This window comes from Doryrhamphus excisus, chromosome 15 (assembly GCF_030265055.1).
Source record: "Doryrhamphus excisus isolate RoL2022-K1 chromosome 15, RoL_Dexc_1.0, whole genome shotgun sequence".
Taxonomy (NCBI): domain Eukaryota; kingdom Metazoa; phylum Chordata; class Actinopteri; order Syngnathiformes; family Syngnathidae; genus Doryrhamphus; species Doryrhamphus excisus.
In genome coordinates this window covers 8041032-8059728 of record NC_080480.1, presented here as the reverse complement: position 1 = coordinate 8059728, position 18697 = coordinate 8041032, and the positions used below count along the sequence as shown (strand labels likewise).

The following is an 18697-nucleotide window of genomic DNA, read 5'->3' as shown; positions in this document are numbered from 1 at the left end:
GTTCAGTGGCAGCCATTCAAAACGTAGAAAACTCCTTTAGTTTCTTTCACTAAGAACCAAAGCGATGCGTTAACAGGGTTTGACTGAAGACATTCTGGAACCGCTAAATAAAATAATAATAATAATAATAAAATAAAATATTTTCTTTTTATTCGCGTCTATTACATAATCATTCTGGTTCAGTAAAGGTCCAAAATTGATTTGTACCCATGATTTGTATATATACCGTAAACAGCAACTGTATGCAAACCGCCATTATGTGTGTGTTCATAGATGTGTGTGTGTGCACCTGTTTTATTTTTATCTGTACTGTTTGAAAGTTTGTAATTCCATATTCCCCCAACATTGCCTGGGGGTACCCTTCCACATACCAGAGCAAAGAAAAAGCACAATAACATTTGAGTGAATGACAGCATTTCACTTCAGTTGAAGTGCAGTAAAGTGCCCCAACAGATGTTAATCGAAGGGAAATTTAACATGAATAGAGAAAGATAGCAAAGTATGTGGCAGTCAAGTCAATACATTTACATGGGTGTGTAAAAAAACATGCCTGTGGTTTTTAGGTAATATCAGAGAATGTCTGGAGAGGTAAAAAATAAGCATATATCTTTTGGAACTATGTGACCTTGTGGGATATGTTTTTTTTTTGTATCACTAGCACATGTGGGTGCTTGGAAAAGTATGTTATTAATTATTGTCACACCGAAGCAGCGTTGCTGCCAAAAACACGACACAGAGGCTGTACATCTTGTTCCTTCTTGGCAAGCCTGAAAGCATTTGAATGTTCCCAACAGGAGTTGGATACAAAAATTGTTAGCAGTTATGGACTAGGCTAAGCCAAGATAGATAACTTATAGCATCGCGATGCAGAGCCCCAAGATTGAGAAGAGCTGCGATGATTAATCTTTTGCTTGGAAAAAGTGCTACCGGCCATGTCAAAAATAACAGTTTTCCCATCGGAAACAATGGGAATCCAATAATCTGCTCCAGACATGCACAAGTGTTGACACAAAGCACTTGAAATATTCAACAATTTTTGTTTTACTTGCAGGGATCAATCAACAATTCAAGGAAGACTGCCCTTTTTTGGGAATTTTGCCCATCAGCTACGATCCGTCTGTCTTTTTTGTGTTTGTTCTAATGAGAGAAAAACAGTTAGCACGAGGGAGCTAACAATGCACGTCTTGGGACACACCTATTTTTTCCTTAAAGCCCTCTAACAAACTTCCGACAACATTTAATGGTTTTACGTACACGCACTAACAGGTACATTCATGATAATATGTAGTATTTAGCTGTATTTTTAACATTTTATCGGAACTTCTTTTTCACATAGCCATAACATGGATGGGAACTAGCGCTACTTTCATCAATAATCAACGGGCGAGAACAACATGCATAGGCGACTGAGCTGGGGGACAATTACGCCCCAGTGGGAGTTGAAAGCTAGCTAACAGGTACGTTTTATAATAAACAAATCTCAAGCTGTGGATTAATAATACGGTAATATTGATTTAATCTTAATTTTCTCATTTGAGCTCGCCAAATATGCCTTACGGGATATCATAGTACAGGGTCAGGCAAAATGATGTGACACATTTGTAGGTTAAATAAAAGGCAAATAAAGTAAAGAAACAAAAAAGTGTTTTTGTTTTTGAAAAGTACATATAATGCCATTCTGTTTCGTTATGTTTTAAAAATGAAATCAGTTCTGGCGGTGCGAGGACTTTAAACTTAAAGTCGGTTTACTGTGTCGTTTAATCATGTTGTGCTTTTTTAAAGATATTCTACTTCTACAAAGTATGCTGGAACATGCAAATGTCCCCATGAGGATTAATAAAGTATCTACCTACGTACCTACTTTTTGGTTTGATTGCAGATCCAGTAGCTCTGAAGTTGGTAACCCATAACAAGATGGTGTTTCCAGCTGGTACGGGATCATGTCTACCAAGATTGAAGTGCAAACGGAACGCTCGTTGTGTTGCACTTACAGATTGGTTTGTTTTGATAAACGTTTGTTAAACGATAAACGATGTTCACCAGTCCAATTCAAGGGAGCAACTGAAAATGAAACTAAAAACAATGGCAAAGCAAAATGGCCTTATATGAAAAAAAGGCATTATATGTACTTGAAAATAAAAATAGTTGGTTTCTTTGCTTTATTTGCCTTTTATTTAACCTACAAATGTGTCAGATCATTTTGCCTGACCCTGTATTATGTAAACTAAGTGTCACCATATTTGGTGTTGGGTGTGATCCAAGATGGCTGAATAAACAAACGTTGCCGGTAGAAGTCATAGTTATTACATAGTTGCTAATACCTCCGGATTCAACGTGCTAACTGGTAAAATACAAGTTAGTTACACGCAATGTTGTACGATAACTGGTACAGCTAAATTTTCCATATATTTACATTTTACATATTTCCATATACTGTATACAGATGATGAGAGAGCGGTAGTGGTAGTGGACTTTTATGCAACCAGCTCAGGTTTCCTGCCTGCCAATTTCCATACAAACCCAATGACTGGCGATCTCTAGAGCCGTCTCAAGGACATACGGTCGGTCTTCGGTCTTGCCAACATCTGCGTTCTACTGAGTGCAGTAGTTTCTGGTGTTTATGCATTGCTGCACATACCCGGGTCACATTCTAATTTATTTAACAACGTTCAGCGGCAGACGTCATCCTGACCTCTTCATTGGTCATGTGTTCTGTTTCGAGAGTACATAAATTAATACTGGTTAGGCTTGGCTAATCCGGAATGGGGCCTAGTCAATACCGTGAGGCAAATGAAGCTCTGTTCCCGTGTGAGTGTACCCCAAAACCACCACCACCGGACTTACTGTTTGAAGTCTTTCATTTACTGTATCTCACCATTGCTTCATGCTGCATGAATGATTTCAACCGCCAGAATCCAGTGACCGCGAACTGAACTCATCACCAGGTTGGGGTCAATGGTGGCTTTGCCTTGACTGTGCGATGACCCAGTTTGAGATGGTATGGGTTTCTAACACATGCATGTACAGTAAAACTGAACCACATGTAACTCCTTGGTAAGGCACTGTATAAATACCCGGCAGCGTTATCATCCTACATATCTTTTGGTGTTGGCATCCTTCCCTTTGAACGGATTGAATTTGAGCGTCACTTTTTTGTTCCCTCACATTTCATTTCATACCAAACTGAAAGTTTACCAATCAAGATGTAGCAATATCTGTCTGAAATTGATGTCGTTATATGTAGACCATTTGGTAACATTGTCTTACTCTTATTATGAGTAACAAGTGGTTGGTTTTGTAAATGTCACGTGATTTGGGCTGCCCGTGCATGTGTGGGTGCGCTTGCTATGATTTCCAAGTGTCCGAGGAGTTATGTGATGCACCTGAATGCACCATTCTTAGAAAAAGCTCAGCACTGATAGCAGTTTGCTAGTTTTGAGTCTGCTTGTTTGTGAGTATGTGGTGTCCATTATCTGACTGGAATCTTTCCATGGTGTCCTAACTCATTCAATCCCAGCCATTTTTCAAATCCGTCACTCTTGGTACCGGCCTTTTTTTTGATGATTTTGACTGATTTCTCAAGGCACACACTTTAAGTTATGTTTTTGGGCTAAATAGACATATTATATACTGTCTCAAAAGAAAAACATTTCTACCTTTTTACATTCTTTAGCAATCAGCAGTAGAACAGTAGTTTCGGCAAAATATCAATTCTCAACAAAAAAAAGCATACATTCAGATAGATAGACTTTCTTTATTGTCATTGCACAATAACACAGCAGTGAAATTGCCAACGAAATGTCGTAATAATAATAATGCACCATTATTACCACAAGCATAACTTTCACTTTGACACAAATTTAGCCATATATATTTTGCCAACAAACAACGATACCACAACATAATTGCTAAAAAAAAAAGAACCTCCGTAACCTCCTTCATGCAACACGACCAGATGCCTTTTCACTTCCTTGCTGCTGAGCATGTGTTTCAATGGGAAAGATGCAGGCCGAGCTCTTATAAAATGCGCGTCTGCCACCTTGTGGACGTTTTTTTCAGCTTAAAACTGCACCAAACCTTTCTATTGTAGAGTTGTGCCTCTCCAGCAAAAAAACGTGAAGAAAGTGTAAATACATCTGTGGTAGCCAATGAATTAATAGGATCCAAAATACAAAAATACATACAACCAAAGATAAAGCCTCATTTATGGATGAATCTCCACACAGGCATTACTTGGAAAACCGATCAACAAAATAATCATTCAAACTTATTTGTTGATACAATGCACACAGAACAATGAACAACTTGACCCTCTGTCTCCTTCCTGCTCCGCTCTCCTTGTGCCGTGATGCGTTCAGGCGCACTCATACTATTAAAAATGGCTGAATTCGCACATTTCCTGATTAAGTGCACACCAGAAACCTGAAATGAGGCTCCAGTGAGGCTCCTCTCTTGGATTACTGCACAAGCTGAGCCTACCGTCTAAGCGTTCAACCCAAAGTTGTCAGCATGTTTCCAGAAACATTTATTACAGCGTGTGTAATGTCTTCAATATAAGTCTGACATCATCATTTGTCTCCGTCTATCTAAACAACAGCGTCGGCTAGAGCTACAGTCAGCAACAAGTCCAATGCAGTAAAGATATTTTTATGCTCTGCTGAATGAAATAATAGAACTGCCAAGATGGAGAATCGTATATATCCAAGCTCACCAGAATATAATCAGACTTTTACAACAAAGTATCAGAGCTGTTCCTAGAGAAGCATGCGCTTCATATACAAATAAAAGATAAGACCGCCAATGTCTTTAGTTGATGATCCTCTTAACCTATACCAACATCAAAAAACTCCAAATGAGTCAGTGCCTCACCAGCCATGAACCTCGCTGCACATCACTGCTTCAAGCGTATTTTTTTTTTCCCACCTCAGAATTATTCATACTTTTGACCTTGTGTCTCTTCCTCGCTCTCAAACGTTGACCATGCTGCCTCCCACTGTCCACTTCAGTGTTCTGATCTTGGCTCAGCTGCTGGCTCAGTTTGCAGCCCTCAAGGTCATCCACACTATGCCCTAAGTCTGGCAAAAGGGCTGCTGTGTGTGTGTGTATGTGTGTGTGTGTGTGTGTGCGTGTGCAAATGCGAGAGATGGATTGTACATTTCCAGATAAAAAAAAACACTGCAAGTATATTGCCTCCATTTTACCTTGCCCTGTTGTGCACGCTGTACACTTACATTTATGGTATGTGTGTCATGCTGTACATTCTGTATCTAAAGTACAGCGTGTCCTCATGTAGCCTGCTTGCATAAGCATTCCCTGAGGTCATATAGATGGTAATATAGGAAGACCGTGTGCTGTGCAAAACACGCAAGGCCAGTTTCTGTCTGTATGCACTCACTTCATTCAGCAAATATTGACATGTCGGTAGTGTTGACATGCAATGTTTGTTATGTGCTGTTATAGAACATGTCATTGATTTGGGTTTGGAACACTGCGTTGTATGGGTGTAGCTCAGCTTGCTTGAATAATTCACATGCATATTTATGTGTTCGTGCTTTGAGCCGGTAGACGACTGCATTGGTGCACACGCATGTTTGATCTATGCAGCCACAAGTTCACACCCATAATGTGATTTTCATGTAAAGGAGTATGAGCGTGTGTCTGAGGTACAGATAATTGTTACTCACTATAGTTAAAGCACAATCCGTTGCGTTACATTTGTCGGTTTTCAAATGATTTCCCGTTCAGTACAGTTATATTAATATTTATTTTATTACCGGATTGCCGTTCCGATTATGCAGTGGTGTAAATATTGCAAATTAAGCAGTAACTCAGTGGAAAAGTACTGACTTTCCAGCAATTAACATTTCACTAATGCAACCTGTTCATACATCACAAGTCTACACCTCATGGTTACACCTTGTTGGAGTCCTTGATGCCCAGCATGATGCACAGACGCGACTTTCACACAAACAGCCTTTTCATGAAAAGAATATTGGATCTGTTTTTCATGAATACATATAGTCCGATGTGTTGTTCATTTTCTATGAAAACCTAAGCCTGTCAGACTAATGTTTAACAATACCCAGAAGGCATTTTGAGAATGCAGCACAGACAACAAGCTTAGTGGTAGAAAATATTACGATTAGGAGCTCCATTGAATGACATTAATGAGGAGCACAGTCATCCCTTGGCACATCATCGTGACGTTTTTTTTTTTCCAAACAGTTAATATCAGTTCAAGGGAACTTATTATGCTTTTTCCACTTTTCTTACCTATATATGTAGTTAGAATATTGTATTTCCGATGCCAAAGTTTCAGATAAGGAAGTTTGCACATTTGGAAGTGAGCCCTGAAAGAAGATTAGGATGGCTCAAAACGCTCCGTTTCAAAAGGCGTGGTAAAACTGCCCCCTTTGTGATGTCACAGGGGATTTCCTTATATGGTTCATAGTTAGGAAGCACTTTGGGCGTGTAACCAATTACAGTGGAGTGGAATAAATTAAAACAGACTATTTTGTCAGGAAGGAAGTGCAGCTGGAATAGGTGCAGATTCTGGAAGATCTAAAAGCAGCTCAATACAAATGAGCACAATAGGTCTCATTTGAACCACTAAAACTACATAAATCATGTAGTTTTGTGGTTTAATATGGTTTATTATTAGTCAAGATTAGGGTGTAATCACGATTAATCACATTTTGATTGTAGTTAACTCCAGATTAATCACATGTAATTGCAGCTAGAATGCATTTTTATCTCAGTTTATCTTTTACATAAAAGGCAGAAACGTGTGCCATTACATGACCTTTCTGAGCATGTTACAATGTCTAATGTCACTTCCGTGGTAATGGCTTTCCTTTTCTTTGATGCACTGCAAGGTTTTGGCACACTCCCATTTGTACTGTACATCTTAATGTACCTGAAGTAAATGTGAGGGTGTGTGTTTGTGGATCCACCTTCACAGGTGCAAATGTAATGGAAATATAATGTGTGTCAGAGAAATATTCATGACGCACCCTCCCCTGGAACACTCGTTATAATGTACATATATGCTGCTAAACAGGCTACACTCCTGTCACTTCAATGACGCCGCAAAGAATTAAGGCACACTTAAAGCCCTCGCAAAATAGTCCTTCACAGTAGTTGATTTTGGGGTTCTATCCTGTCTCAATCATATTGGACACAGATCATCCGGTCCCCGTCTAATGAAACAGCAGTCTGACGTGACGTGCGGGACCAGTGAAAGCAGCTTGGTGTGTGTTTCACCATGAAAACTATAGTCATGTCTGTGTACTCTTAGACCTAAAGTCAAGACATTGCAACTCCCAGCCTTGGAGCAACATACGGAGCTCTGTCAGCACAGCCTGTACTTGGCTGGCTGTAGTTTTTTTTTTTTTTTTTACGTCAATAGGAAGGTCTGACAATCATAAATAAAATGGATTCACTTTGCCCAGATGTCCTCTGACGCTGGGATTTAATGATGTGAGGCCATCTGTACATCCAACAACAGTACAGCTCTCTTGAGCTTAAACATGATAGGGATTCTGTGATATCACAATAGGGCATATGCAAACATTTAGATGTTATTTATTATTATAATTATATGGTACTTTGTCTTTATAGTTTTATTTGTAATCAACAAAACACTTACAAGTCTTGCGGTTCTCCATTCTTGTCTATGCAGCCAAACCTACTCAGTCACTCTGGTAATAAAAAGTACATGTGGGTTGTCAAAGCAGGCGACTGTACAGTTGAGATGTTTATATTCCGCCATCATGTGTGCTGCCCCGGAGAAATCCTTTCATCTGCATCATTTTCAGTATAGTAGTCAGTTATAGTATAAATAAAAACTAAAAAAAAATATATATATATATATATACTACTATAGTATAAATACAGTATTTAGTATATGTATATGTATATGTATATATATATATATATATATATATATATATATATATATATATATATATATATATATATATATATATATATATATATATATATATATACTATATTACTATACTATATATGGTATACTATATCGTATCGTATACTATACTACAGACTATAATAGTCTGTTTTAAGCTAGCTTTGTATTTATTATATTGATCAGAATCTCGATCCATCTGTTTTCTATGCCGCTTATCCTCACTAGGGTCGCAGCTGACTTTGGGCAAGAGGCGGGGTGCAAACTGGACTGGTCGCCAGCCCATTTATTCTCCACTCTGATGCATGTATTGTGTTGCACACTACACCGAGACCTGTGGCATAAACAGTGAATTCACCCTTAGAGCTGCTCTCTGGGGGAGTTTGGTGTCTTGCTCAAGGGCACCAGAGCGGTAGTCAGAACGTCTTTCTAACAACTAAGTTGCTCAAGGGCACCAGAGCGGTAGTCAGAATGTCTTTCTAACAACTACTTGCAGATAGTTTGACACGAACCGTCACCTTTCACTTTTGATGCCCAAGTTCTTATAGACTGAGGTACTATATGTGTACTATTAACCATTTGAGTGAAGTATTTGTGATGGACCGACACAAATAAATGAATGATTGGGAAACACTGGTTATATTATAATAGCTTCCATCTCACACACCATTTGGGAGAACAAAAAGTACGAAGCCAAGTTCTTTTGTCTCAACAATTTCCCTCATGCCAAGATATAACACATGCACTTGGCACAGTATGTGCTATTGTTACAACGTGTGTAGGTGTGTTGTAGTACTTGTAAAAAGTGGAAAAAAAAAAAAATCGGAGTACAATATGACCTCATCCTACCAGCAGCCAAATCCTGGGAGAGCCTCTTTCTATCCCTACACACAAACACAACGCTCTCACTCTGTTCCACGCCTAGAGGGTAACGTTCCTCTGCAAAGGTCAGCTTTGGATTTGGGCCAGCATCTTGTGAATGATACGCTCTCAGCCTACTTGCTTTTTTAACAAAAACCTTAAATGCAACATTATAGCATTTCTCAACATGGTTAAATACAAAGAACAAAGTGTTCCAGAGTATAATCCTTCCAGTGGAACATGTCAACATATAATGAAAAAATATATTGCAATCTACTAACGTCATTTCTACTATGTTACCTTGTATTGTTCCTCTTGAGGCTACACTCGTCTGCATGATGTGCGTATGCTACCGGGCCCGCCTCCACCCACCAAGACAGAGACTTTTTGAGGGCTCACTCTGTTCATGCCGTTGTTCTATGGAACAAATGCACTCAGGTGCAACTCTCCTATATGTAGAGGTGAGAAATGGTGAGAAACAAGGAAAACAGACATGCATGCACATGGCAATATATTAAGGCCGGCAAACTGATCAACTTCATTTTGATTTATTGGGGGAGTAATTCATTTATTTATTATCGTTCCAGGCCTAGACTGTTTTTGTCAGAACTCTGGTCACGTTTTAATCTCGTAATCCCCTGGTGGTGTTACCAAGAGTGGTTTCGGAGAACAGATTAAACAGTAAGGTGGAGTGGTTGTCGTGATGCGTTGAAATACTCGTGCCCGCTTTACAGTACCTAACCATGACAGACGTCACCCTTTTAAATGTCTCATTGTGTTTATTGGCGTTCCTGTTATTTTTATTTTTTCATACATATTTTGCATATTTTTGCTTTCTCTTCTTCCTCTATTTGCTTCATTGTGTATTTTTGTTGTGAGGCAGCACAATTTATCATGTGGATTAGGTGAGCACAGCGCCTTTTAAGGGAAGTGATGGTGCATGGCTGTTTAAAGTACTGACACATGTGGAGTGTTGCCAAGGAGAAACAGGCGGCTTTTTCACTACCTTGAGAGTTGATCGGAATCAAAATAAAAATATGCTTAGTGTTGTGTGAAAAAAATAAGACTATAATAATAAGAAATATAATAATGTGGAACACAAGGCTACAATCATTTTCATGTATACCTTTGAGACTAATGAGCTCACGTTGTATTTTTTTACATTTTTTCTTTTCTCTTATATTATGATGGATCTTTGAATTCAAAGCAAAAAGAGGATCGCAGCTTGCACTGTAAATCTTCCACTATACCCACGGGAGGTATACCTGATTTCTGCTTATAGAATGACAGAAATTGCATGAAAATTCTCTTGTCATGCCCTCCCTCATCCTCCGCCTTTCTTCCTAAGATTATTCATGAAAGTCTGTCGCGTATGCACTAAACCTGCAGAGTTAATTAGATTTGAGGACGCAACGGTTTATTTTGGAGATGTCTGTGTGCTTCTTGGAAATATAAATTCATTAGCTGTAGCGAGTACATAATTGAAGTGACATGAGAGGACGGAGAAACATGGCTTATTTTCACTTGTTACAATATCTAGAGCAACATTTCTTACAGTGGAGAATACCACTCCCAGCACACCAATCATACAGTGCATGGCACCAATTCACACCTAATGTACCGGACGTAATGCGCTCAAATTTGTCACAATTTGAAGAGGTCATGGCAAGGGCAGGACATGAATGTGTGGCATGTAGCAGGATCATAGAATGCCAGGAGTAGTTGGTAGGAAAACCACAAGCAATCGATTTTGAACAGATCTCTCTTCCCTCCTGCTAGCTTGATGTAGTCCTACAATTTTGGATCAACATTTGCAATAAAATATTTATTGGATTAGATCCGGCTTGTTTACCATCAAATTAATGCAACCCCTCCATTAGCAAGTAAATGCCAGCTGACACCTTCCATAACAGAAATAATCAAGCCAGACTGAATATAATCCACAAAGGAAATTGCTGTGATACAAGTACGTAGTCAAGTGATGACACTAGAAAACAGACTAAAGCACATCACGCATACTAGTGGAGGTCGGGACAGGAAACGGGAATCGGTCCCGAGTCCAGCACGGTTCGACTGACTTAGTGTGACGGCGACCCAACTTGTGGTTGTTAAGTAGGACTTGTAAAACTTGTGGTGTTTGATTGTTGGATGAAGCATGTGAGATCTCCAAACAGCATTGCAAGAATTTGCATATGTCCCGTTCACGGGTAATGCGTTGACAAGTGGCGTTCAAGAGAGTGAAGAGTGCTTGATGTAGACTGTTGAAGTGCGGGCCTTTGTCTCTTATATGATATAATTACCTCCCGCGCTGTTTCTCTTTGTGTTGTCATGACACTGTACATTCAGTAGCCATTTTTTTTTTGTTATGTTCTCCCAACCCAAGAGCAGCTTTGACAGATGGAGGACGATTAAGAGAGAAGGCGTGGGTGTTGTGAACATTGTGTTTGCAAACAGTGGGTTTTTCACTTTGTAGTTGACTTGCATATAGAACAGGTATGGTAGGTTTTTAGAAATGTACAAGGAAGTCTGCAGTACATCGCAGCACGTATTGCTTCATGTGTCATGTGACTTGTCTTTTAGTCCTAACAAAAAAGCTGTTCTCATAATGACAGTAAATGCATCCATTATGTGACATTATTTATGCTTTAATAGGATAATTGGATGCATCTTTCTCGCATTTGTCTTTTCATCAAATCATTGTATCAAAGTTCTGAACGCTAACCGCTCGTCCACCGTGCAGCCCTATATATGTATTTATGCAGCATATATGCTTGATATCAATTCATACCATATACATTACTTATATTGTTTTGTAGTGGCGCCCCACCGCGATCGATGAAGCGGACATGCTAGGCGTTATCCAGTTTATTTGACCCCATAACAGCCATGGTTGGAGCATAGTTATTTGTCTGGACATATTTTTAAAGCTATATTCTCAGCTTTGCGGGGTTTGAACCCAGAGTTGGGTAAAACATGACCAGGCTCTGGAACTGGACCCTTCGGTTGAGTTGCTCCTAATGTTGATGTAAGACTCACTTAGAGTGGTGACTTTATTGAATTTTATTTTGAAACTTTGGATGTCGGGAAACCAATTAAATAAGCCAATAAAAGCTTTGTGTGGTTTTAACGGAATATACACAACTCGAGTCATGTTGTGGGACATTTAATGTCTTCCTTCGGGGGAGCAGAATCTTTGGTATCTACGGTATATTAAACAAAGCCCATCCGTTTCCCATACATTCCTTTATGTGTGGCAGTCTGTCACACATAAACCTGAAGCGCTCTAATGACGAGCTGTGTGCACGACGCCAACTTGTACCACCGTTTATGGTGATTTATGAAGATATCCATGTGAGCATGTCATAAATCACAATCAGCAAGTCATTGCAATGTGATATTGTTAGATTTTATAGTATCTTTAGTTTCAATGCTGTGATGTCATAATGACTGAGTTGCGAGTGTGATGCCCTCACAATGTGATGAAATTTGTATTTCGTTTCCGATGGCGATTTTGTGTCATGTTCACATGAATGTCATCGTAAATTCTAAATGTCATTGTTTAATGGGCTGAAAAAGGCTCTCTTTCATTACATCAAGTGCTGTTTGATGTTGTTACAGATAGACATTTTTGATATGCTCACATGAATATCATCATAAATTGTAAATGCCATCGTTTAATAGTGTAAATGTGACAAGGTGGGGTCTATGCGAAACAAAAACAAACTAAAAGGCTCTGTGACAAATAGACAAAAGGAATTAAGGCTTAGGAAAACAAATCACCTGTCAGACGGAGCTACAGGACGTGCAGCAAAGGAAATAACAAGCTGGACTGGATGGCACAAGGGAAGGCCAAAGCAAACTGGCATAATAAGAAGATATACAGTAAACCTCGGATATATCGGACTCGGATATATCGGAAATTCGCTCACAACGGACAGATAAAAAAGAACCAATTTTTCTGTAATGCATTTTCAATAAAAATTCATTGAATATATCAGATTTTTTATAACGGATTTCGCCTATTTCGGACAAAATCTCCAGTCCCGTTCCAATGCATTTCCATTAAATTTCCCTCGCATATATCGGATGGCCGCATCGTTATGCTAATCTTGTTGATGTCACTGGCTATTGTCTTTCTCCTGGCTCCAGATTTAGGACAAATATAAAAGTGAGTGACGTCAATAATACTAGCACAGCAGTGAATGAGATCTTAACCTCACTATTGGAAATAACGTAGGCCTGACGGGCGTAACAGGGCCTAGCTTAATTAACAATTTGTTATGCTCAGAGTCCAATAAAGTTAAATTCTCATTACCTTACGTCTCTTTTCATTGCCCAGTCCAGGTACATTGGAAACATAGTCAAGGAAGTGCCTTTTCATAACGGATAAAATACGATTTACGCATATACCGGATATAAATCCGATATATGCGTAAAACGGACATTTTCCGGTATACGCATATAACGGATTCCGCTTATATCGGACAAAACCAGTGGGAACAATTGAATCTGATATATCCGAGGTTTACTGTACTATAATATGCCATTGGCCAATGAATGCTGGGAATTGGGAGATATTATTGTATATTTCTCAGCCACCGTTTGGGTGTTAAGTTGCTGTGTGATGGTTTTAGCCTTCCATCAAAGATGACACAGTGAGTCAGACTGTTCTATTGAGTAATGATCGCCTGCGATTTCCAATGGGGTTGACAAGCTCGTTGCGAGTTCCCTTGTAGGCCGTGATTGACTCCAAGATAAAGTTCAATCTTGCTAATATTTTATAATTAAGCTCGGCACATATATTTATATAAATATGTATTTTCTTTTTTAATAAAACTGGACTTGTGAATGGCGTATAGAAGGGTTTAGATTCTGTTCCACAGATGGCGCTAATACACACGAAAGCTGCTTGCCAACTGCCAATAAACAACAGAAGAAGAAAAACACCACGAAGAAGAACGCAGTCTGACAACTTTCCGATTGAGCGGTTACAAGATACCTCAATCAGATTGGGGAAAGGAATATTCCACACCTGTGAATCCGATTATACATTCATTCGGATTGGCACTTTTCTTTCGGAATGAGGTTAGATTCTTTTCGTTTGAGCAAATAACCCGAATGGAATTGGAATATTTGGGTCCATGTAAACGTGGCTACTGACTCGCGGGTGACACAATATTTAAATGATTAGTAGCAGTTCTGAAGTAAAGGAGATGTCAGAAGATTAGATCATAGTCATAAATTAGCCTCACTGCTATATAAGCCACAGGTTTCAAACTGTAGAAAAAAAAGGAGGGACTTGTACACCGGAAATTACAGCATATTAAATGACAAAACATATTCATATTGGGTTATTTTGTCTAAAGACTCTCCTCTCCGTTATTTTTTCTCACACACGCTCAGTAGTGCTTGGTGGCACAAGTCGACAAGTGCACCCTTGCCCCCAACCCCCACCAAAAGCACTCAAAAGAGGAAAAAAAAACACAAAAAGAGCATATTTGTTTTTTTTTTTTTGTGTTGTTGCTCTCTTTATGGTGTTTTCCCACAGTGTCCATAAAATTAGCACACACGTCATGGCCAATTATGTAACTGTCACCACCTCCCCAGTAGCCCACCACTACAGAGCTGTCCAATCTTGTATTCTTGTATTAGATGATATCAGTATCAGACATGATTTAGTATTAGGCTGTCCATTTAAAAAAAAAAAAAAAAAAGTTGCCAGTCGAATTCATGGCTAATGTTGAGGTATCCTTGTGCAAGGCACAGAACAGCTGCTGTTTTCACTCCTGCTTCCACTCTGAAGTCTTTCCTTGCATGTCTGCATGTGTGTGGTTGTGTGTGATGTGCAACACAATGAAGAGTGTAAATTGAATGTCCTCTTGGGGGATGACATTCTGTATAATAGACAAATACAATAAAATGGGGGAAAAACTACAACACAAATGAAACACTAATAGGTAAAATAAAGGATTGTACCCTTTGGGAATGAAAGAAATTGAACCAAATAGTGACGGCTCGTGTTATTTGGGTGTTTCATCCCTAGTTTCTAATATCTACAAACTGTATTGGATATCAAATATTGATATATCCTTGTATAATTCCAGGTTTTTGTGATATAGAAATTGATGAAATTTACGTATCATGCCAGTACAGTTTCATTGAAGTGCAACATTAATGTGGGTGCATGAGTGTTGACCCTTGTATCAAATTGTTTTGTTGAAAGGTGTGATGGTAGTGCAGAATTCAATTTCTCGAGCAGACTATCCGCAAGGACCGTATTGACTTTGCAGTATTGTATTTGCTCACGCTCCCTTGCAGAAGCACTTGAAGTGCTCCTTCAGTTTACGAGATTGTTTGGTCTTACACCACTCTGCGGATTTCAGTTGGATTTAAAAAAAAATCCATATTTTGCATTGAAAACTGAGGTTTTGGGCTGCATGACGAACGAGTGGTTAGCACGCAGGCCACACAGCTAGGAGACCCGAGTTCGAGTCCACCTTCGGCCATCTCTGTGTGGAGTTTGCATGTTCTCCCCGTGCATGCGTGGGTTTTCTCTGGTTTCGTCCCACATTCCAAAAACATGGCGACTAATTGGCGACTCCAAATTGTCCATAGGTATGAATGTGAGTGTGAATGGTTGTTTGTCTATATGTGCCCTGTGATTGGCTGGTGACCAGTCCAGGGTGTACCCTGCTTCTCGCCTGAAGACAGCTGGGATAGGCTCCAGCACCCCTTGTGAGGATAAGCAAAGAATGAATGAACGATGTTTTTGGAAAACTCCAGCCAGAGTGGAAATTTTCAAAAACTCCGGCTTCATTGGATAAAACTGATTTTTATTGAGCTCATATTCCAACCTGTCTCTTTTTGTATTCTCCATAGGTGGAACCCCTGAGGAACCTCTTCCTGTACAAGTCAAGTCATCAGTTCAGTTTTTCTGAGAAAAGGCGAACTGGACCACTCAGACTTCCCTTGATTGTGCTCCACCTGACACTATTGTATTCATTCTATAGTTGATAACACCAGCGTCATTTATTACAGCAGATTATACAAGATATTCAAATATTTTGACGGACTTACCTCCAGCCATCGTCTCTTCCATCCACTCAGAAGAAGCCTCTGCTTTCTACCTCCTGTCAAAAAAGAAAAGGACAAAAAACAATTATCTAATAACATTTTTTTTTCCTTCGTACAACATTTCTATAAATACCTCAGGGATACTCTCCCGCCACCTACCTCTTCCATCAAAACAGCCAACTCTGGAACACAGCAAATCTAAACCTGTGACCTCTTACTGCTGTTACCGTGACAACCTGGATTGCCTCTCTGTTTGACTGTCCTTGCTGCAAATGTTAGAACCAGCAGTGACTCTGGACCTCGTACCACCTGTTCGCCTAGATCTTGGTCATTGTATAAAACTGTACCACATTTAAGGAAAAAAGCAGGGCCATACTGCCGCAAAGTCAAATATACACCAGCTGTAGCCTCACCTGTCCAAATAATATACCTGTCAGACAACTTTATACCTCAGCAGACACGCTCACTCAAGGAAACCGAAAGGAACGAGGAACTTCATACAAAATCCTGGTGCTGCCATTTACCCAGTGGACCATCCATTTCAGAATCTTTCATTTGCCTTAGGGACTGGATTACAGCAACAGTAACCAAGAAGTCCTCCAGAGAACCATTTTGGACTCCATGCGGCAAACACCTGTTTTGCATTTGCTTCTCAAAAAGCCCCATAAAAGCCTCTAAGTGGTAGCACAGATAAGCTATTGATCGACGGGCCTTCAGAGAAGAGACTAATACATTCTGTTTCAGCTTCCTGTCACCCGTTTGTTGGAGCCTCCAAGGAAGCAGAACACAAAAATTGCAAACTCGTTGATGAATTCAAGTCAAAGTCTCACAATTCATTGAAATTAAAAAACAAGAACTGAAAAGATCCGTCCTGTGTTCCCCCCCAAAAAACACAACACACGAAGAGACGCCTTAAGAGTAAAGAAAGGAATGCATCGGTGAGTTCTGTATTTTGGTACTTTTTCCACGTTGTAACTTGATTCTGACCTGAACATGTCATACATGTCAACAGCGGTACAATTCCAACAGCATGATTCTTCAGTTTCCAGTATATTTGATGACAAGAAAAATAGCTACAGTTTGGCCAGTACATGCCATAGCTATTGATGTAAGAATCATGGAAAACCCCGATCCAGATCTTCAGGATCAGGGGCCAATCCGTTGTATTTTTTGAGATTGGATGATGTCGGCTTCCAACACGAGATCGAGCCGATCCGATTGCCATGACATGTTCATAACTCAGGGCCACACACCAACATGCTAGGTGCGGTAATGGGCCTCAAAGCTGGTTGCTACTCGACACCCGCCAACCGGAAGAAGAAGAAAAGGTAACACCACCATGCAGACATGTCCACGGAAGTTAGTTTCACTTTGGGTATGAAGCTTGTAGCTACAGCGGTAGTTCCCCCTCACTGGTTTGCTTATTTTTGTTTGCTAAATGCTGCAATTATTAAAGTGTATGCTAAGAGACTTTTTGGAGACTATTTTTTTTGGGTTTTTCTTAATTACGTTCTTCAAAGATAAAAGGTGCCAAACATATCTGATAGCATTGTGTTTAAACTGTTTGACTTGACTGAGGTGTTTTTGGTTACTTTGGCTATTTTGGCAGTATCCATTTGGAAGACCCATTGGCGACCAAGCTTCAACTTCCTGGCTTAAAGTGTTGCTTCAATATTTCCTCTTAGTTCGTTCTTCATGATGTCTGTTTTATGACGGCACCAGTTCCTCCTGCAGCAAAACAGCCCCGCAACATGATGAGGTTTACAGGCTTCTTCCATGTTCCTCCAAATGTAACAATACTCATTATAGCCAAACTTCCATCAGACTGTTGGACAATTCCCCAAAATGAGGTGTTTTGTTCCTGTGTACATGGCTTTTTTATGTTGCTTTTGGATTAATGGCTTCCTATTGTTTGTGCAGGACAAGTTTGACTGTGGACAGTGACATACTCTTGGCTTCAGCCATGATCTTCAAAGGGTTCTTAGCTTTGGTTCTGGGGTTGATTCCTACATTTTAGACCAAAATGTCTTCATCTCTGGGTGACAGAAAGCAACCTCTTTCCGAGCAGTATAATTTCCGAGGTGTGACCTTAAAACACGTGCATAAATGGGCCTCCAAATAACTCAAATGTTGTCAGTTGGCCTATCACAGCCAGGTCATGTGGGGTTTTCCTTATTTTTCAAAGACAAAGTCATCTTTGTGTTTGTAAACCTTTGACTATAAAATATTACTTTTCTCTCATAATTGCAGCATTTAGCTAATTTTGGTAGTCCTAACTGACCTACAACAGGAAAAGTTTAGTCTGATTTCATTTCAGATTGTGTGTTTTTACACAGTATACTGTATGTAAACCGCTGGTTTCAACTGTGTCATGTAATTTATATTTCTTACAGTAAACTACAGTAAATATTGGCATATTTCAGGCATACATTCGACCCTTGCCACGCCATGCTTCGGATTTCGGCTTCACTATGACACAGTTCTTCAAAATTATTATGTGTACTATATTGGCTAATCGGAGTGTAAAGGTGGCTATTGGCGTATTATTGCATATGTCATGGATCTAATGTTAAAAACTATATTTAGAAGGTTGTAAACAGGTTTTCTATGATCTCACTACAAAAATATTCCATTTATAAATCAGGAAATTCACTTACCAGGGTCCGGTCTGGAACCACAAGGGATTACTGTACAGGCGTCCCTCGTTTATCACAGTTAATTGGATCCAGACTCGACCACGATAAGCGAATTCCTGTGAAGTAGGATGCAATGTTAATACATTTAATATTTTGGGGGCCGAGTGGTTCGCACACCGACCTCACAGCTAGGAGACCA

At 39.6% G+C, this 18697-nt stretch overlaps 1 protein-coding gene across 2 annotated transcripts in view; it reads left to right on the top strand.

Annotated features, from left to right (window-relative positions):
- The window catches only part of LOC131103035 (thyroid hormone receptor alpha), an 89018-nt gene that overhangs the window by 10777 nt on the left and 59544 nt on the right, over positions 1-18697 (top strand). For both annotated transcript variants that reach the window (XM_058048888.1, XM_058048886.1), the window contains exon 2: positions 15668-16800. The gene's annotated coding sequence lies outside the window, so the exon portion shown is untranslated. The remainder of the gene's footprint in view (positions 1-15667; positions 16801-18697) is intronic.